Raw genomic sequence first — 20495 nt, 5'->3', positions numbered from 1 at the left:
ATTGACATCTGCACAGCAAAACCAGGTCTGGTTCACGTTGCCAGAGAGAGCAAATCAGTGGACGTACAAAGAAGTTGCCATGGAAAGTGTGGATGGACAAGCCTGTTGACCAATCAGAGAAAGTGTCATTAAAAAAAAAAGACATGAAATCACAAGGACCTGCGGATACTGGTTAATGGAAGTGTCATTATAGCAACTGTGGCACAGAATTAGCTGGTGTAACTCCGCCCCCTCACCTTTGGTGCACCTGATCCTCATTACAGCTTCAAACCCGATCTTTCTGGTGAGGTATCGCTGCAGATCTTTCTGGAATTTCTGGGTCTGTGCGGGATGTGAACATGATGGAAGGACGGGTAGTAAAAGACACTGCCGCTGAGTATTTGGACACACATGCTGCACAAGAAGAAAAAAAAGTTTGTTTCACAACTTTAAGGCACATATAACTAAGAGCTGGGAAAAAACCCATTAAGAGTGTGCAGTGTACCTAAAGAAGCCAGGTCTGAGTACTGGGAGCTCAGTAAGAACAGATCCACTCCGATCTGCTGTCCAGAACAGTCAAGAGCAAGTTTCTTGTAAAAGTCTGTAGCAGGACCCAAGTGCAGGACATTCTGAACACAAACAAGCAAACAAAACACTCAAAATGCTGAAACATTCACTGAAACATAATTATCTGCCAAACATAAATGCATGATATTAACTGAGTGTAAGGGAGAACAGCCCCAAATTTAGCCTTTGCAGCACTCACAGTTAATGGAATCATAAACTTTTGAGTTTAACAGTTCAATAATCACATAAGACCAATCCTGTTTTTTTTGTCCCCAAAATGTAAGGCCCATTAAAGGAATAGTTCACTTATTTTAACGATGTCCCTACTACGTTTCTGAGCTTCAACATGATAGTTCCCTTAGTGTCTATGGAGGATCAGAAAGCTCTCAGATTTCATCAAAAATATCTTAATTTGTGTTCCCAATATGAACAAAGGTCTTACAAGGTTTGGAACGACACGACGGTGAGTAATTACATGACAGAACTTTCATTTTTGGGTGAACTATCCCTTTAAGACTTTTGCTATACTATTTATGACTTGTTTAGCAATTTCAGTTTGTACAAACTATATTTAGGACTTTTTTTTTAAAAGACTTTTAAAGAAACTCTGAATATTTATAGCCAGAATATTTATGAAGTCACGACTTTAACAACTTGCTAAAGCCAATTTCTATTCTGGCAAATGTTAATTCCTTTATAACTGGTTGAAAAACTTCCCATGTTTAAATCACTGAGCATCCACTGATATGAATGGTTGCATTTATGCCTGAACAAGATCTGTTTAAGTTGAATGATGATTCAGGAGTGGTACCTTGGTGCTAGATCTGAGGTTGGGGTCTTCCCGTGACTGCAGGTGTCCAGCGCCCGAGGGTGGGCAGCTGGGTCTGAAACACGGACACCCGACCTCCTGTAGGGGGACATGAGTTTATACGCTGCCTGCAGAGCGGGACCCAGAGCGCTCTGGGTCTCACGTGTGTGCGTGGAACATCCCCGGCAGTGCATTGAGCAGGTCCTTCACCAGCTGTGAGCGTATTCACAAACACACTTTCTGTCAGATAACGCAGCTGCAAAACGGTGTCACATATCAAAGCTTGGTGTGATACAGAGAATATGAAGCCGGGAAATGGAACACCAAACACAGCTGACCTCGCACACATAAAGATACAAGGTCTTAAAATACAGAGAAAGAATGATAAGATTCAAAACCTCTTTACTCTCTTTGAGATTCACCAGCAGACTGTCGTGTGTGGGGATGAAAACATCTAAGAAAATCACAAAAAAAGACACTCGATCACTCATCAGATGCAATGAAATGCTCCGTAGGGCTGTTATGAATGCACAATTTAAAAAAGGCAATAAAGTATAGTATATATGTGAAGTATATATGTGAAAACAATGATATATGACCAAATCCTGCAGCAAAAGCAATCATTAGTTGTGAAAAATGTCAGATAACATCAGATACTGTGCATTCAGATCAATAATAATAAACAATTAATATTATAATATGAATATATTCAAAATTAAGTAGAATAATAGAAATACAAAAACTGAATAGACTGCTTAATATATATATATATATATATATATAGGTATTATATATATATATATTATATATACATAATACACACAGAAAATAAATAACAATAGTAATATTCCAGACATAAACTACAAAAAATAGGAATTCAGAAATATAATTGTATAAATATATATTTATATAAATGTACGTGCACATACACACACACTGCTACTCTACTATATTTTAATTTTTTTTTCTAATTTATGTAAAGTTTTGTACCAATTTAGGTGTGTAAATGGCTATTATCAATCAAAGTTGGCCAATTTGCATTTTCTAAAACTTGATTATTTAGACAAAGTCAGCCTAAATGTGCAAAGTCGGTGAACATACAAGGAAAAGTTTAGTGAATCAGACAGGAATTACCATCAATATCAGACACCACTAGCATCTGAGGCTGAGAAAGACCTCCTGCAGGTTATAGAAGTGGACGGTGCTGTCAAACGTCACAAAACCCGATGTGTGGTACGAGTATCTCCGGGTAAACCTGGGAGGGAGACACATACAGCCACCATCACATCTGAGGTGCGGGACAATCAAAAACATTGAATCAGCTGTAATATCTCACTTTTCAAGGTTGTCCAGTAATGACTGGCAAAACACATTCAAGTAGCCCTGACTCCACAGCATTGTGGGATACATCCAACAAGAACAGGTACACAGCAGGCTGAGGAGGCCGAAGCTGGGAGAGAGAAGCAAATGTACATTAATGTTCGAGCGTAACATTAAAGGTCATTCAGACAGACACACACACACACACACACACTTACCATGTAATCAGAGGAAGCGATGAACTCCACCGTTGAATTCTGGACCTCTGGTCTCTTGTGAGGCTCACCATATGAACGAGTTACAGGTTATACATGAACTCATCTGGAACTGATAGAGAAGACCAATTTATCAGGACATATCCAAACCCTCATGAACATGTTAATGTGAGAAAACTGTTTATTTTAGATTATTTAATAGTAATTTATGGTACAACTATAACTGTATAACTGTAACAGGCTAAACTAGGGATTTCCAAACTTTTTTTGTCGTCTGACATAAAAATTTTAATTGAAGGGTGAGATGATCTCAATTAATATTTCCGGTGAGGCATCAAGTTAATATTTTAATATTTAACAATACATTTGCATGTTCCTCTAATAGCAGTTAATGGTCACATAACATTTAATCTTTTTAAGAGTTTTATTTTGACCGTTTTCTTTTTAAACTGTTTCTTTTTAATACGACGTTCTTATGATTTCACTGATTTGCTTCATGAACCCTAGTTTGGGAAACACTAGATCAGACTAACTAAAGACTAAACAAACACAATTGTAAGACACTTACCATCATTGACTCTGTAACACAGATTACACTTCCACCTGCGCTGATCCAGAAACGAAACGAAAGGGTTTATATACGTCCGACACGAACGACAACGAACTATAGTGTTAGAGGTGATCACTGGTAACTGCTGCAGAGACAAAGAGAGAAAGTTAATGAGGAGATGATTAAACCTGCATTATCATGACCTAATGTTTGTTTCAGTAAAGCTCTAGATTAGACTGTTCTTTTTTATAACTCTTTAATGAATAAAAAGTTAAAATGAACAGCATTTATTTGAAATACACATGCTTGTAATATGTCTTTAATGTCAAGAAATGTTTAATTAAAAAATACTTTTAAATGGAAGTGTACATTTATGAACTTCTACATAGCACATCAACCAGACCATGATTTTATTTGGGCTTTTTGCTCCTACCGTTAAATCTCTGAAGGGATGGAGCAGTAATCCAAGAGGCAGACGAGCTTTGTTCAATAGCGCTTGAGTCTGAGGAATGTTAGTGAGAGTACAGCGAAAAGTGCTGGAAGAGACCGAAAGAGAGAGAAACTGTTAAACAAACCAAGCTGTTTTCTCATTCTGCACCTGTTGTGTGAAACCACAACTCTGACAAACACAAACGGGCGTCATCTCTCTGCTCTTACTTACTCGGGGCTGCAGTTGACCTTGCGCAGGTCATTGCTCAGGTTGGGCTCAGGTGGAGGTGCGCGTTTGGGAGGAAGGATGTTTCTCTCCTGGAGTAGATTCACGGGTCTCAAGGTTTCAGCCTCCTGTTCAGAAACGCCGCCGAGGCCTCCTAACGCTGACGGACAGCTCAGACAGCGACGGGAAAGGCTACAAAAACACATACGCAACCATTTTACACACCTATTCCTGAATGACACACTTTCTGAATCCCAATCTAGTCAATACCTGCGAGTAAGGCTGGTATCCTGGTGGGTTGTACCCTCCGTGAGAGGGGGAGGGGTCTGGTTTGGGGGCGGGGTTTTGTTGGTAAGCAGGATGCACGGTTGGATAATTGTATCCGAAGGGTGGAGCTTGCTTGGCGGGGACACCAGCAGGAGGAGCTGCAAGATCTGGATAAAGAAAGAGAGAAAGCATTAGTGAATCACTCAAGTGCAGATCTGGCATTGAGATTTCTCAGTGAGCATTGTAAGGATTTACCCGAGTAACCGCCGCCCTCCAGAGACTCATAACTGTTAGGAACCGGAGAGGCACTGCCTGTGGTTGTAGAAGAGCTGTCTCCACCTGTGAGAGTTTAAAAGCACACAGATGATACACACACACACACACACACAGGATATACTTTAATGTTAAACAAATATAATTTTGAATGTAAAATATTTAACCATTTAATATAGTGTGTGTGTGTGTGTATATATATATATATATATATATATATATATATATATAATATATATATATATATATATATATATATATATATACACACACACACACACACACACACACACACACACACACACACACAGTCGTGGCCAAAAGTTTTGAGAATTACATAAATATTCGTTTTCAAAAAGTTTGCTGCTAAACTGCTTTTAGATCTCTGTTTCAGTTGCTTCTGTGATGTACTGAGATATAAGCACAAGCACATCATACGTTTCAAAGGCTTTTATCAACAATTACATGACATTTATGCAAAGAGTCAGTATTTGCAGTGTTGGCCCTTCTTTTTCAGGACCTGTGCAATTCGACTGGGCATGCTCTCAATCAACTTCTGGGCCAAATCCTGACTGATAGCAACCCATTCTTTCATAATGACTTCTTGGAGTTTGTTAGAATTAGTGGGTTTTTGTTTGTCCACCCGGTTCTTGAGGATTGACCACAAGTTCTCAATGGGATTAAGATCTGGGGAGTTTCCAGGCCATGGACCCAAAATTTCAAAATTCTGGTCCCCGAGCCACTTAGTAATCACTTTTGGCATGGTGCTCCATCGTGCTGGAAAATGCATTGTTCTTCACCAAACTGTTGTTGGATTGTTGGAAGAAGTTGCTGTTGGAGGGTGTTTTGGTATCATTCTTTATTCATGGCTGTGTTTTTGGGCAGAATTGTGAGTGAGTCCACTCCCTTGGATGAGAAGCAACCCCACACATGAATGGTGTCAGGATGCTTTACTGTTGGCATGACACAGGACTGATGGTAGTGCTCACCATTTCTTCTCCGGACAAGCCTTTTTGCAGATGCCCCAATCAATCGGAAAGGGGCTTCATCGGAGAATATGACTTTGCCCCAGTCCCAGCAGTCCATTCACTATACTTTCTGCAGAAGATCAATCTGTCCCTGATGTTTTTTTTGGAGAGAAGTGGCTTCTTTGCTGCCCTTCTTGACACCAGGCCATCTTCCAAAAGTCTTGGCCTTACTGTTTGTGCAGATGCGCTCGCACCTGCCTGCTGCCATTCCTGAGCAAGCTCTGCACTGGTGGCACTCCAATCCCGCAACTGAATCCTCTATAGGAGACGATCCTGGCGCTTGCTGGACTTTCTTGGACGCCCTGAAGCCTTCTTTACAAGAATTGAACCTCTTTCCTTGAAGTTCTTGATGAACCTAATATATTGTTGATTTAGGTGCAATCTTAGTATCCTTGCCTGTATATATATTTTAGAGATGCACCGGTTGGCCGGCCATAAATCGGAACGGGACGGTTTTTACTTAAAATACAAGATCAGCAATCGCTATGTCATTGTGTGGAAGTATTTCGAAATCTGTGTGCAGGACACGGGCAGCAGTTCAGCACTGGAATTACAGAGCTACACGTCTGAATCAAGCAATCAGCCATTGGTGTACTAACGCACAAATAAGAGTCCCTTTCCATGCGCGAGCATACTGTACCTGTTCACGGCCTCCACAAGCGTAGACAGTGAAGGGATGTTCAGGTCAACTTCTCGTGTGTTGGATAAGAAACGGAACGCACTAATCTGTGACAAAACTGGAATGTTTTTTTTTCTTTGTAAAGTAGAACTTGCATACACAACTGAAAAGCCAGAAGTAAATGTCAGTTCTGTATAGAATGATTATGTTTTATTTTACCTTGAAATTCGACTTGATTTGATTTAAAAATCTCCTGCTGTAGCACACTGAAAAAAAGTGTTTCAATCATCCAATTAACATTTTTTAGGGTAATGATTCACATCTATACATATATATATTTTTTTAAACTAGAGACAATAGTTATTTATTTTTCATTGGCTCAAGTAAATAACATGTGAATCATCACCCTAATATTAGTTTTTTCATTGGATGAATGAAACACTTTGCATCTTTGTTTTATTCGCACCAACATTATTTGATTTTAACATTTTGGAATAATGTATTTATATAGCATACTTTTATTTAGTCTTAATGGTAAATACCTTTTTTTTTAAATTTAAAACCAAATGTAAAAACTAAAATACTGAATGCTGATTAAGAAACCTCTTATTGTATGTGTGTTGATTGTGTTGTTTGGACTGTAGAACTATGCAGTTGTTGCCTTTAATTTCATTTAGTTACAGTTAATGTTTTAATTTAAGGCCAGTTCTATGTAGTTTCAACCCAATTCAAAAACAAAGCTAAATGCTGATGTCTGTATCAACTATGTTTGTATTGAATGTAGGCTACTTACTGTGCAGTTACTGCCGTTAATTTCAGATGGTTATTGTTTTCAATAGCCAAAAGCCAATTAAATTACATTTTGTTTATGCATACTTTCCTTCTTTCTTGTTTGTTGCTTAAAGATAAAAAAAATCTGAAATCGGTATCAGTCAGTTTGCTTGTAAAAAATCTGTATCGGCCAAGAAAAATCATGATCGTGCATCCCTAATATACAGTCTTGTTCAAAATAATAGCAGTACAATGTGACTTACCAGAATAATCAAGGTTTTTAGTATATTTTTATTGCTACGTGGCAAACAAGTTACCAAGTAGGTTCAGTAGATTGTCAGAAAACAAACAAGACCCAGCATTCATGATATGCACGCTCTTAAAGCTGTGCAATTGGGCAATTAGTTGAAAGGGGTGTGTTCAAAAAAATAGCAGTGTCTACCTTTGACTGTAACAACTCAAAACTATTTTGTACAAACATTTTTTTTTTTCTGGGATTTAGCAATCCTGTGAATCACTAAACTAATATTTAGTTGTATGACCACAGTTTTTTAAAACTGCTTGACATCTGTGTGGCATGGAGTCAACCAACTTGTGGCACCTCTCAGCTGTTATTCCACTCCATGATTCTTTAACAACATTCCACAATTCATTCACATTTCTTGGTTTTGCTTCAGAAACAGCATTTTTGATATCACCCCACAAGTTCTCAATTGGATTAAGGTCTGGAGATTGGGCTGGCCACTCCATAACATTAATTTTGTTGGTTTGGAACCAAGACTTTGCCCGTTTACTAGTGTGTTTTGGGTCATTGTCTTGTTGAAACAACCATTTCAAGGGCATGTCCTCTTCAGCATAGGGCAACATGACCTCTTCAAGTATTTTAACATATGCAAACTGATCCATGATCCCTGGTATGCGATAAATAGGCCCAACACCATAGTAGGAGAAACATGCCCATATCATGATGCTTGCACCTCCATGCTTCACTGTCTTCACTGTGTACTGTGGCTTGAATTCAGAGTTTGGGGGTCGTCTCACAAACTGCCTGTGGCCCTTGGACCCAAAAAGAACAATTTTACTCTCATCAGTCCACAAAATGTTCCTCCATTTCTCTTTAGGTCAGTTGATGTGTTCTTTGGCAAATTGTAACCTCTTCTGCACATGCCTTTTTTTTAACAGAGGGACTTTGCGGGGGATTCTTGAAAATAGATTAGCTTCACACAGACGTCTTCTAACTGTCACAGTACTTACAGGTAACTCCAGACTGTCTTTGATCATCCTGGAGGTGATCATTGGCTGAGCCTTTGCCATTCTGGTTATTCTTCTATCCATTTTGATGGTTGTCTTCCGTTTTCTTCCACGTCTCTCTGGTTTTGCTCTCCATTTTAAGGCATTGGAGATCATTTTAGCTGAACAGCCTATCATTTTTTGCACCTCTTTATAGGTTTTCCCCTCTCTAATCAACTTTTTAATCAAGTACGCTGTTCTTCTGAACAATGTCTTGAACGACCCATTTTCCTCAGCTTTCAAATGCATGTTCAACAAGTGTTGGCTTCATCCTTAAATAGGGGCCACCTGATTCACACCTGTTTCTTCACAAAATTGATGACCTCAGTGATTGAATGCCACACTGCTATTTTTTTGAACACACCCCTTTCAACTAATTCAACTAATTGCCCAATTGCACAGACTTAAGAGCGTGCATATCATGAATGCTGGGTCTCATTTGTTTTCTGAGAATCTACTGAACCTACTGGTAACTTGTTTGCCACGTAGCAATACAAAATATACTAAAAACCTTGATTATTCTGGTTAGTCACATTGTACTGCTATTATTTTGAACAAGACTGTATATATATATATATATATATATATATATATATATATATATATATATATATATATATATATATATATATATATATATATATAGAATATATCATTAAAACAACAATTACGATATTATCGCTGAGCATACATATCGCACACCCCCTATGTTTAGATTTTTATAATTCATTGCATGTTTGCAGGATAAAAACATGGGTGGATTTTCGCATTGGTCTGAACCCTGAAAAAACTCATTGTAATGAAAATGCTCATTCATTCTCTGCCAGCAGGTGGAGCGTTTGGTAGACGTATGGTAGAAAGCTTCCCCAGTAATGGCAGAACACAAAAGCAGCGCAGCACCAGACTTTGAATGTGCAGCACTCATGTTTATTCAGTGAAATCATAACTTTAGCCTTTTTAAGGGTAATCATCACATTCAGCCATATCGCACTTCTGGTCTTTCCGTCAAAAAAATTGAAGACCTCCTGTAATCATAATTAAGAGTTTCTTGTAAAATTTTAGACTTTTTAAGGCCTTAAATTTGATACAACTAAATCAGGACTCTTAGAGAAGACGACAATAATCCTCAACAGAGCTTAATTTAACAGTAATCCTCCCTAACCCTACTACCGTAACCAGACAAGACCAGAGAGAGAGACGGGCCACGATTGGCCAAGCCCTGGTCATCCTGTACTCAATCTGTTACCTCACTGGATCAGCAGCCTGAACTTAAGAACGGATGAAGAATGAAACATCCACCACATAACATTCATTTTTAGTTTGGGTGAATGAAGAAAAAATGAAATAAAATAATAATTCACAGTTGCCATTCATCACTGATTGCAGATTTACCACAGAGGAGACGAACAACCAATCAAGAGAAGCAGAACTTCCTTCTGAGACCATCGACAAGGCAAACCCTAGAATAACACAGCAACAGTCATCCATACAAACCAGAGACTCCCCCTCGAATGTAAGAAGTCCATGAAATGAGCTGTTTCACTAAGCGAGGATGATGAAACCTGATGAATCGGTAGCAGGCTTCGACATGACACATCCAAACTCCCCATGAGAAACACAGCATCCCAACACACAATTCATAATGAACAGCTAAAAATACTATATGCCCACAACACTCTCACAAACTTCTGCATGAAGCAGGAGCAAACAGTCCAGCTCATACAGCAAACCTGGAAAACTCATTTAGATCCGGCCAGGTCTGAATGATGACATTACAGACTGTGCTGCTACAAAACTCAGCCAAAAACATATTTTAAGATAAAATAAAAAAAAAAGTACTCTTGCATCTTGAGGTATTATATAAAGATACTCACTACTGTCAAAAGTTTAGAATAGTTAAGATTTTAATATTTTTGAAAACGGTCTCATGCTCACCAAGGTGGATTTATTTAATAAAAAAATACTGTAAAATTGTTAAATATTACAACTATTTAAAGAAACTTTCTCTCTTGCAATACATTTATAAAATATATATATTCCTGTGAGGATAAAGCTGAATTTTCAGCACTATTACTCCAGTCTTCTGTGTCACATAATTCTTCAGAAATCATTTTAATATGCTGATTTGCAGATTCATTTTTATAATTTTTTTTCCTCGATTATTAACAATAGTTCTTATTTTTGTTGAAAGTTTTTGCTTTTGAATTTGAATGTTTTTAATTTAAAATAATCTTTTGTAGCATCATAAATGCCTTCAATGTCACTTTTGATTCCTGTAATGCATCCTTGCTAAATATAAGTCAGACATTCTTAAAAATAAATTAAAATAAATTTGACTGGCCCCAAACTTTGAAATGGCAGTGTAACACCGTTTCCACAAAACGGTATAACTTTAACAAATAGTTATATTTATATAACAAATTTATAGTTATCAACTCATGCATATGATATTTACAAGAGTTTAATATCAAAAGAACCAGAAAAATAAAATGACTTTGCAACATGGCCTAAAAACTAATGCATGTCTATCCTATTAAATAAGAGACTTTCTCTGTGTTCACAGGCTGCTTTGGTCTTAATAAAAAAAAAAATGTTATCATACGTATCATGATACAGGGGTTGCAATACGATATTTTGCAATACAGTAAGCAAGGCGATATATTGGGATATTTCTTATTTTAGAATAGAATATATTGTAAGGAAAGCTGTAATTAAGAAGAAATCACCATATGCAAACCTTAGCACTAAATAAATAAAAATATTTTAACCAGAACACAGTGGGATCTGCATTTGTAACAATCAGTCCCTTTAACATTCAATGTTACTGAACCACTTTTTGTGCAGTATGAGTAAAGGGGGATAAATTAAAGTGCTTGCAGGATCCTTTAATAAAATAAAACAATATAAAAACAAAAGCATGATCTAAAAAAAAAAACAAGCATTGTGCATTATAAAGAATATAACACAGTTGGTTTGATACCATTATCTCAAACTAGGGCTGTGCAAAAAATTGAATGCGATTTTCATGCACATCTCATCAGTAAAGACGCTCCTGTAATTAGAAGTATATCCCTAGCATGTGCGTTCAGATCAGGGTTGCCAGGTTTTCACAACAAATCCTGCCCAGTTGCTTCTCAAAGCTAGTCCAAAACTAGCCCAATCGTGTTTCTAGGAGGTTCCCTGATAAAAATTGCTTCCCGGGGTTAAAATAAGTTTTTTTTTAGCAGGGCTGCATTGGTAAAGTTCACATTTTAGGGGCTAAATATCACGTTATTTGTATTGTGGTCGCTTCGACCCGCGAACATGAAAAACAACCACAGCCTTGGCAACACTGGTTGGCATTTACTACACTGAGCCATAATTCACTGACAATCTACACAAAATCGATGTTAAAATCGCAGGCGATTCTTTGTCGATTTTGAAAACGATTTTGTGTTAGTTGTCTGTAGACTACGGCTCTGTGTAGTAACTGCCGCTCCACCTGAACCTGTGTTGCCAAGTCTGCGGTTGTTTTTCATGTCCGCGGTTTGAAGAAATCCCAATAACGTGATATTTAGCCCCTAAAATGCTAATTTTACCAATGCAACCCTTCCAAAAAATTTATATTTTTACCCCGGGAAGCTATTTTTATCAGGGAACCTCCTGAAAACACGATTGGGCTAGTTTTGGACTAGTTTTAAGAAGCAACTGGGCACGATTTGTTGTGGAAACCTGGCAACCCTGATCTGAGCACACGTGCCGGAGATATACTTCTAATTACAGGAGCATCTTTACTGATGAGATGCGCATGAAAATCGGCTTCGATTTTTTGCACAGCCCTACCTCAAACGGTGTCAGTTTAATTAAAGTGGGTACAGTAAATAAAACAGTTGAAAATATGGTTTCAATAATGTATATGAAAGAATAAAGGTAGAATCTGAAAAACTATGCCTTGTGCATTATACTGAATAATATTCTGTATATTTTACAGTTGGTTTGATACCTTTAGATCAAATGGTGTTGTTGCTTAATGAATTTATATTATTGAATACATTAAAAGTTGTACAATTATTATAAAAACTGAGCAATAACAGGGATGTTTTTCTGAACATTTTAGTATTGTTTAATTAATTTAAATGGTTCATTGTTAATTTTTTCCCACTAGAAATTAAGCCTTGTGCAACGTAAAGTTATTTTGGGCTCAAAACATAACAGCCTTAAAGAGTTTAATTGACAAAAATAAAACAGAATGTCTAATGAATGTTAAACTAACTTTACCGCCATCAAAAACCGCGACGCAAGCACTGCACCAACTGCATAAGATGGCCCTAAAGGGACAGAAACTGCAGCCTCGGTTCCTCCGCTCCGCTGAGGCGGCGTCAGTGCAACAGTCCCGCAGTGGACGTTACCACAAAAACCTGAATGACAGCAGTATTCAGCTCTGTACACCGAAACATGAACTGGAACAAATCTTTCACCCTCCATTACTAGCAGCGAACTACATTAACGCTAACATTAATGGTGTGCTCTTTTACTAGTATTTCCTGTCACTCAGGATTTGTTTAGAGATGAAGACTGCCATCTAGCCATCGGGAAATAAACTCAATACGAAACAACTGCCATGAATCTTGTATGATTTATTATCATTTTTTTTATATTGATATTCCGTTTCTGAGAACTGATACAGTATCGCCAAACAAAATAGCGAAATGAGTATCAATATTTTCTTAGACCCCTAAAAAAAAGTGTGTGTGTGTGTGTGTGTGCGCATGAGAGTGGGCGTGTGACTCTGACATGAGTTCGTGGGAAGTAGAGACAAATTTCTCATCATTCCCGAAACTGGTTCTGTGAGAAGTGTGTTTTTGGTATCAACAATTGCTGTACTTCAGGTCTGAGGATGAGCATAGAAAAGAGAGACAGGGGAACGGGGAAGAGATCAGGAGCCTCAGGGGTCCGAATGCTGGCAGGTAGTTTGCATGTTCTTACATGATGTTTTAGGAGTTTGTGTGTGTGTTCACATAAGGGCATTTGCATGTGCATGTAAAAAGGGCATTTCAGGATAGAATGAATGCCCAAATATATATGATATATCCCAAATTCAACCTATGTACAGTGCACTCATGCAAATTGATATATTGTATGTTGTAAAACATAGGTATATTATCACACAACACTGTAAGTTCAACATTATCCTTATATTTTTCTTGGAATTTGTGCTCTGCATTTAACTCATTCAAGTGCACACACACAGCAGTAAACACACACTCGGAGCAGGGGAGCAGCTGGTGGTCTACAATCCCTGCTGGACCTGAAACTCAAACCCACAACCTTCGGGTTACAAGTCCGAATCTCTATCCATATATCATATATACATAAGTGTGCACTCAAAACAGGACTGTCTATTTCAACAATTATGAATAAACTAAGAGATAACAACAACGATTTTTAATATCTCCCTCCCTGACTCATATGACTGAACTACAGAAAGTACATATTAACCTTATTAAACTGGATGCCAACTGTTGATTCATTCTGCATTAATTCATGCATTGTAGAATTTACACTCGGACAATTCAGAGCTATTTATATAAATGCCATATAATCATTTAATTTTAATGATATTTATGCAATATGCTAATAATCCATTTCAAATGTATTTATGCACACTTGAAGTAGCTCTGTGAAGGCTATCAAAAAAGCAAGATGAACACACACCACGAGAACACAGACTGTATGAACGTGTGTGTTTATGGGAATTTGTAGACTTCAAGTGAATGAATAACTGGCAAGAATGAGACATGAATCTCGAGGAGCAGTTAAAGACAGCAGAACGTGTGTACAGTCGTGTGCATTCATTATTTTCAATGAAAGGTGTAGGGATGGAAAAAGATGGATATCTGGGATGGAGGGATGAAGGTAGTGAGAAAGGGAGGTGAGTGGAAGAATGAAAAAGCGAAAGCAGACCTGCTTCCTCATCCTCCTCATCCTCTTCCTCATGGTCAGAACTGGATGAGGAGTGATCGCCCGCGGCCGAGTTTATGGCGTTATTCACCCCACGGTCACCATACAGCAGCCCTGAAATACAGCAACCATCAGAGACAACAGACTGGTTCAGTATTGAGAAAGAAGACAAGAACTGAGCTGGAGTTCTACCCAAATCACACAAGGACACAAGCATCACCCGAAATCTAATGACACATGGTGGAAGAATGGAAAAAAGCACAGGAAGAGACGAATGAGTGAGAAAAGTAAGCAGAATGACATGACAGACTCTCTGTTGACATGTAAGAAACGAGGCACGTTTAGCTACAGAATCATCAGAAGAGGTGAGACCTGTCAGGAATGACACACCAACCATCATAATGAACACTGCAACAACTAATCCATAAATACACATCAATGAAAATTGCTGACAATGTCACTTTACAGAGCTAATACAGCTTTATTTTTTTTATATGAGGGCAAGATGTAAAGCTGCATGAAATCATGACATTGCTGTGATTTAATTAAACTGTGCATCTGCTCTGAGTTTGGATCACATTAACATGCATTTGGGAGGAAATGTGGACAAGCATCTTCGCGAACTTCTGATAAAAAGCACAACGATTTTGGAAAATAAATGTCATTATTTATTTATTAATTAATAGCAATTATTTTTTAAAGCTCTTTATGTTCTGTATTATTCCACAGAGACGTGCTATAAATCCTTGTATAGTATGAACAACACAATATTAGAAAGATAAAAAAAAAAAAAATTTCTTCTGCAGGACAGGCCTATATGTTATGATGAAATTAGGTGATGCATGAATTGATATGAATGACATTTTGAACAACTAAAATCACAAAATGTAACTAAAATGTAATGACTTTAAATAAATAAGAATATATTTATATTAACTTATTAATGAAATGCACCTTAACACTGTTACTGCTTGAGTAATTTCAATGTGCCGAATTGAAGTACGTTCATATATACACTTTTAAATATTCCATATAAGGCGTGCCTGGGTTGCCAGGTTTTCACAACAAAACCCGCCCATTTACTACAAAAATAAACCAACCACGTTTCAAGGGGGGGATCCAACATTTAAAATTGTGTTCCGGGAGTAAAATAGACTTTTTTTTGGAGGGGTTGTCCAGACCGCAGACTTGGTAACACTGCAGCATGCCAACTTGATGCTTCCTCTGTAAAATAGCTTAGATGTGTTCTACTTAAAGCAGCACTTGCTTTTGACAACATAAAATAAAATAAAAAATATTTCTTTTCTGATTTTCACTGTAAAAATAAATAAATAAATATATAGAATATGTATGGCTCTCTTAATTTTCAAACATGAATCTATCTTTTTTTGGATATGAAATCACAGGGAGCCCTTAAAGCTTCTCTTTTTTTGACAACAGCTGGGTTATAAGTAGTGCTGAATGATTAATTGCATTTACAATAATACAGTGATATGAAAAAACGTGGAAGGAAGTGGAATCGCAGCCTCTGTAGTTAAAAAAAAAATCACATTTTTTTATATTGCGATATTAGCGCAAATGCAATTAATCATTCAGTACTACTTATAACCCAGCTGTTGTCAAAAAAAGAGTAGCTTTAATTTTGTAAAATTATGAAGAAAAAATTTGTTTTATTTTGTTTAATTTATATTTTGTAATAATCATCATCATTCATACTGATATATATAATCATACAATGTTGACCAAATTGTGCAGCTCAGCAAACCTGGAGTTTTTTTTTTTAAAGCATCTCATAATTGCAACTGCAATTTTTATCAGACAAAATTATAATTTGTTTATTCCCCCCCAGACGCAAACCTGTGTAATAATATTAATAATATTAATAAAATAATATTACACAAGATGTGTAATAAGATGATTTATTTGTATTTTTTTTTTATAGAATGCTGAATAAATGTCAAATGTTTATTATGCAAATAATAGAAAGATAACTTAATCAATATAGATAATCAGCACTACAATAAAAAAGACACGTAATGTCAAAACACAGTCTACTGAAAGAAATGAAACAAACGACTGTTGGTTCATATGTAAATATGGACTGTTTATACCTGGATGGTGTTGTGGTGAGGAATGCACAGAGGTGCCTGGGGTTCCTGAGGGTGGCCTCTCTTTATCAGGGCCCTGTGAGTTAGGAGGGCCCGTGGCGTAATGATGGCTCATGGGATTGTGGAGGTTTGGGTCATAGTGTTGTTGAACTAGAAATACATCAGATAAGACACAATCAATAAAATTGTTCCAACATTTTACATGTGTTTGACTGTATTCTGTTGCATGAACATACATAATAAAATTCAAACCGACCTGGATTTGATTGGCCGTTGACAGTGGCTGTTTGGCTGAGAGGCGGGGCTCTGTAGCCCGGGTGAGCTGGTGTGGGATTGGCCCCGATCCCTTGAGAATATTGTTGCAAAGAACTCTGGGTAGGTGGCGGTGGCATTACTGTAGAAACGGGTGGCTGCCCAGCGGTGGTTTGGGAGGATCTCAGCGTGCCGTACTGGCTGCTCCCAGGGGCTGCTGGGTAAGAAACGATGGGGTACAGCGGGGCGCCGAGGTTGCTGCCACTGGATGCTGGCACCAGGCTGGGCTGTAGCTGCTGAGGTTGGGGTTGAGTTTGAGTTTGCCCCTGTGAGGGGTGACTATAAACCTGTCCATAATATCCAGCGTACGGCGCAGTCTGCTGGAATGGCTGTACCGGGGCGTTTGAGTACTGATGCGTTCCTGGTGCTGGATATGGTGACGGCCCTGAGCTCTTCTGGTAATAGTTCCCACTATAGCCTGAGCTTGAAACTGGGATTTTGCCGGCAGGAGGAGCGCTGTGTCCCGCCACGGTGGGGTAAGCAGCAGGCGGAGCAGAACTATAGTAGCTGGATGCAGGATACATGGCAGGGTACATCTGTCCTGGACCTGGCAAAAACAACTGGGATTTGATTTGTGCTTTCAACATGCAAATCAGATGGAAATATGACACATAATCATTAGACAAATCACATATTTTATACAAATTAACCTGTAAAAAACAACAAGTGAAACCTGCATCAATTTTCATTTCAATTTAAAAATAAGTGACGGTAATAGCACAATACTGAATGATTTCCAAATGATGTATTTATCATATTTATAAACCATATTTACACGTTAACAGGGTTAGTATAGGTAACTAAACTCAAAGATGAATAGCCTTTGTTACTGGAAATAAAATAAACTACTGAAAAAAAAAACTGAAAAAAAAAAAATATATATAAAGCTAAATACCTTTAGTTATAAATATATATATATATAAACATTTCAAAATTTATTTTCATCTAGTTTAACTTAAAGTACTAAAATAGCTAAAACTAAAGATAACATAGACATAAAAAATAACAATAAAATGACTATAAAATGAAATAAAATGAAAAATTATTTGAGGATAATCCAAATATTAATTAAAACTATAAAATAATATAAACACTGCATGATAATCCATTATACTTTAAATAATAGCATTTTAATATTAAGTATTTTACAAAGATTTCTTCCTGACTTTGACAACATGCACCTGTCACTCCTTATTAAAAAAATCTTAGATGTACATTAGAAAATATTAACCAACCTGTTATTAACGCAGTTTAACGGTAATATTGTCAAAATCATATTAACGTGATATAAAGTACACCTCACATTCGCATAATTTCAAAAATGCTGTATAAAGGTACATTAAAACATGTTTTAAGAAATGAATCCGTAAATGATGGTTATTTGGGAATATTTAGTAAATATTTACCACATTCGGCTAAAATCTGCGCAATTATACGAACTCAGCTTGCAACTAATATAAGACGACATACAATCAAGACAGTGACATATTTAACTTCCCAATTATGGTAAATTAGTCTTAACAGATAATAAATCGGACCTTTTAGCCCCTAAAACAAGAAGAATAACAACTAAGCTAACGTTACCATAACTAACTAGCCGCTAACGGGCTAATGACAGTAACGTAAAACACACCGACTTTAATCCTCATTAAAACACATCTAAACTGTTATATGATTTTAATGACAAGTAAGTTGCAGAAAAATGGTACTGTGATATGTCGCGGTCGAAGTCCCCACATCAAAGACGCAGATGTCAGGTGCTTAACGTTAGCTGAGGCTTAACGTTAGGCTTTTAGCTAAGGTAAATTAGCTAACATATCGTAGCTTTTTAAAGTGGATTCGACTAGAATTTTTAGCATTTAGCAATTCAGTTTAGCCGTTAGCATTTTAGCTCAAACACTTAGCCAGTTATCTTTGCATTTTAATGTGATATTGGAGTTAGCTTTAGCGTGTTAGCTCCGGTGGTTTCGCTTTAATCCCGTACCGTTCTGACACGGCGCCGCTCCGCCTCCGTTTTGAGAGGAACTCATGCTGTAATTATTCACAGACGAGCTCGGATTCGCGTAACCCTGTGTGGACATCTCTATCCGAGCGCTTCGAGAGTATAAACATACACGATGCTGTCACCAGTTGTGGCTCTCCATCGACCTGCGCACAGCTGAGCGGAGGACCGTCTGACTAACGGTGATGATCACGGGCCGGTGCTGAACCCACAGATCGGTAGAGGCGTCACTGACAGCTCTTCAAAATAAAAGTATTAATAAAATAAAATAAAATAAAATAAAATAGAATAAAATTAAATTTAAATATAAACAAACAATGGGAAGCCCCCGGTTTTTTTTTTTGTCCAAACAGGTTTAAAACAAACAGGTGGATAATTTTAAAAGATTAGATTAGATTTATTCAATTTTTTTGTCATTGCACATGTAAGGTACAAGGCAACGAAATGCAGTTATCACCTTATAAGCAATAAGCAGTAAGTACAGAATATACAAGATCTGATCCATCATTACTCGCTGGTAAGGTACTGCATTTAAAAGGAGACCTTTGTGCTTTATTGTTACATCTGTGTACATTTAGTTAAATTTGTGCTGAAAAATATAAATATTAACAGCAACAAATGATCATGTTCTATGCCAGTTTAGTAGAAATTAGTTTGGCTCGGTTCATTGCCATTTTCCCACATTTATAGCGTGTTATACAATACAGATTTGAAATCAACTCCAATTTCAGCTGAAAAGTTGTAAAAGTGAGTATTTCATATCAGAACTAAATATCTATATAGTAGCCTATTGAAAAATGTATGTTTTAGGCGATTATATTTATTTTTTAGTTTATTTAGTTTCAGTTATGTTAGTAACTATTTGGAATAAGTTTCATTTAATATATATTCATTTCAGTAATAATGATATATATATATATATATATATATATATATATATATATATATATATATATATATATATATATATATATAAAATATGTAATTTTATTATATAATAATTTTATTATATAATTAATATAAGTTTATTTAAGTTAAAGTGATGAGCATCAATTAAGAAATTAATTCAATTAAACAAGGAATTTACTTAGACATAAATAAAACAACAAGGCAAGGCAAGTTTATTTATGTAGCACATTTTGTACACAATGGTAATTAAGAGTGATTTACATAAAAGAAAGTAAAATAATCATGAAAAATATCACGAATAAAACAAGTAATTTAAAAACTTTGAAAATGATTTAAAAAGTTAAAAAATAAAAAATACAGTGCAATCAGTTCGGACATTGCACAGTGCTCATTCAATAAATGCACAGCTAAACAGATAAGTTTTGAGTCTAAAAGTGAGTCTAAAAGAGGCTAATATTTTGGCACATCTGATCTCTTCTGGAAGCTGATTCCAACTGCAGGCAACATAATACCTAAAAGCAGATTGCCTTTGTTTTGTGTGAACCCTTGGTATTTCTAACAGACTCGATCCTAGCCTGTTTATACAAGACATTGTCCCCCTTCACGTAAGCATCGGCCTCATTCAGGACGGTGACGAGTCTGCTTACAGACAGGAGGTAAAAGAGCTGGCTGTCTGGTGCAGTCTCAACAACCTGGAGCTTAACACGCTCAAAACAGTGGAGATGATCGTGGACTTCAGGAGAAACCCCCCTGCACTCCCCCCACTCACCATCATGAACAGCCCTGTGACTGCAGTGGAGTCATTCAGGTTCCTGGGAACCACCATCTCTCAGGACCTGAAGTGGGACATTCACATTGACTCCATCGTAAAAAAGGCCCAGC

General features: G+C 37.0%; 1 pseudogene; it reads right to left on the bottom strand.

Annotated features, from left to right (window-relative positions):
* Nucleotides 1–6: 6 nt before the first annotated feature.
* On the bottom strand, nt 7–18925 carry LOC113092181 (protein transport protein Sec24B-like; annotated as a pseudogene).
* Nucleotides 18926–20495: the final 1570 nt, after the last annotated feature.

This window comes from Carassius auratus, unplaced genomic scaffold, assembly GCF_003368295.1.
Source record: "Carassius auratus strain Wakin unplaced genomic scaffold, ASM336829v1 scaf_tig00214504, whole genome shotgun sequence".
In the NCBI taxonomy this organism is placed as follows: domain Eukaryota; kingdom Metazoa; phylum Chordata; class Actinopteri; order Cypriniformes; family Cyprinidae; genus Carassius; species Carassius auratus.
This window is presented reverse-complemented; position numbering and strand designations above follow the sequence as displayed.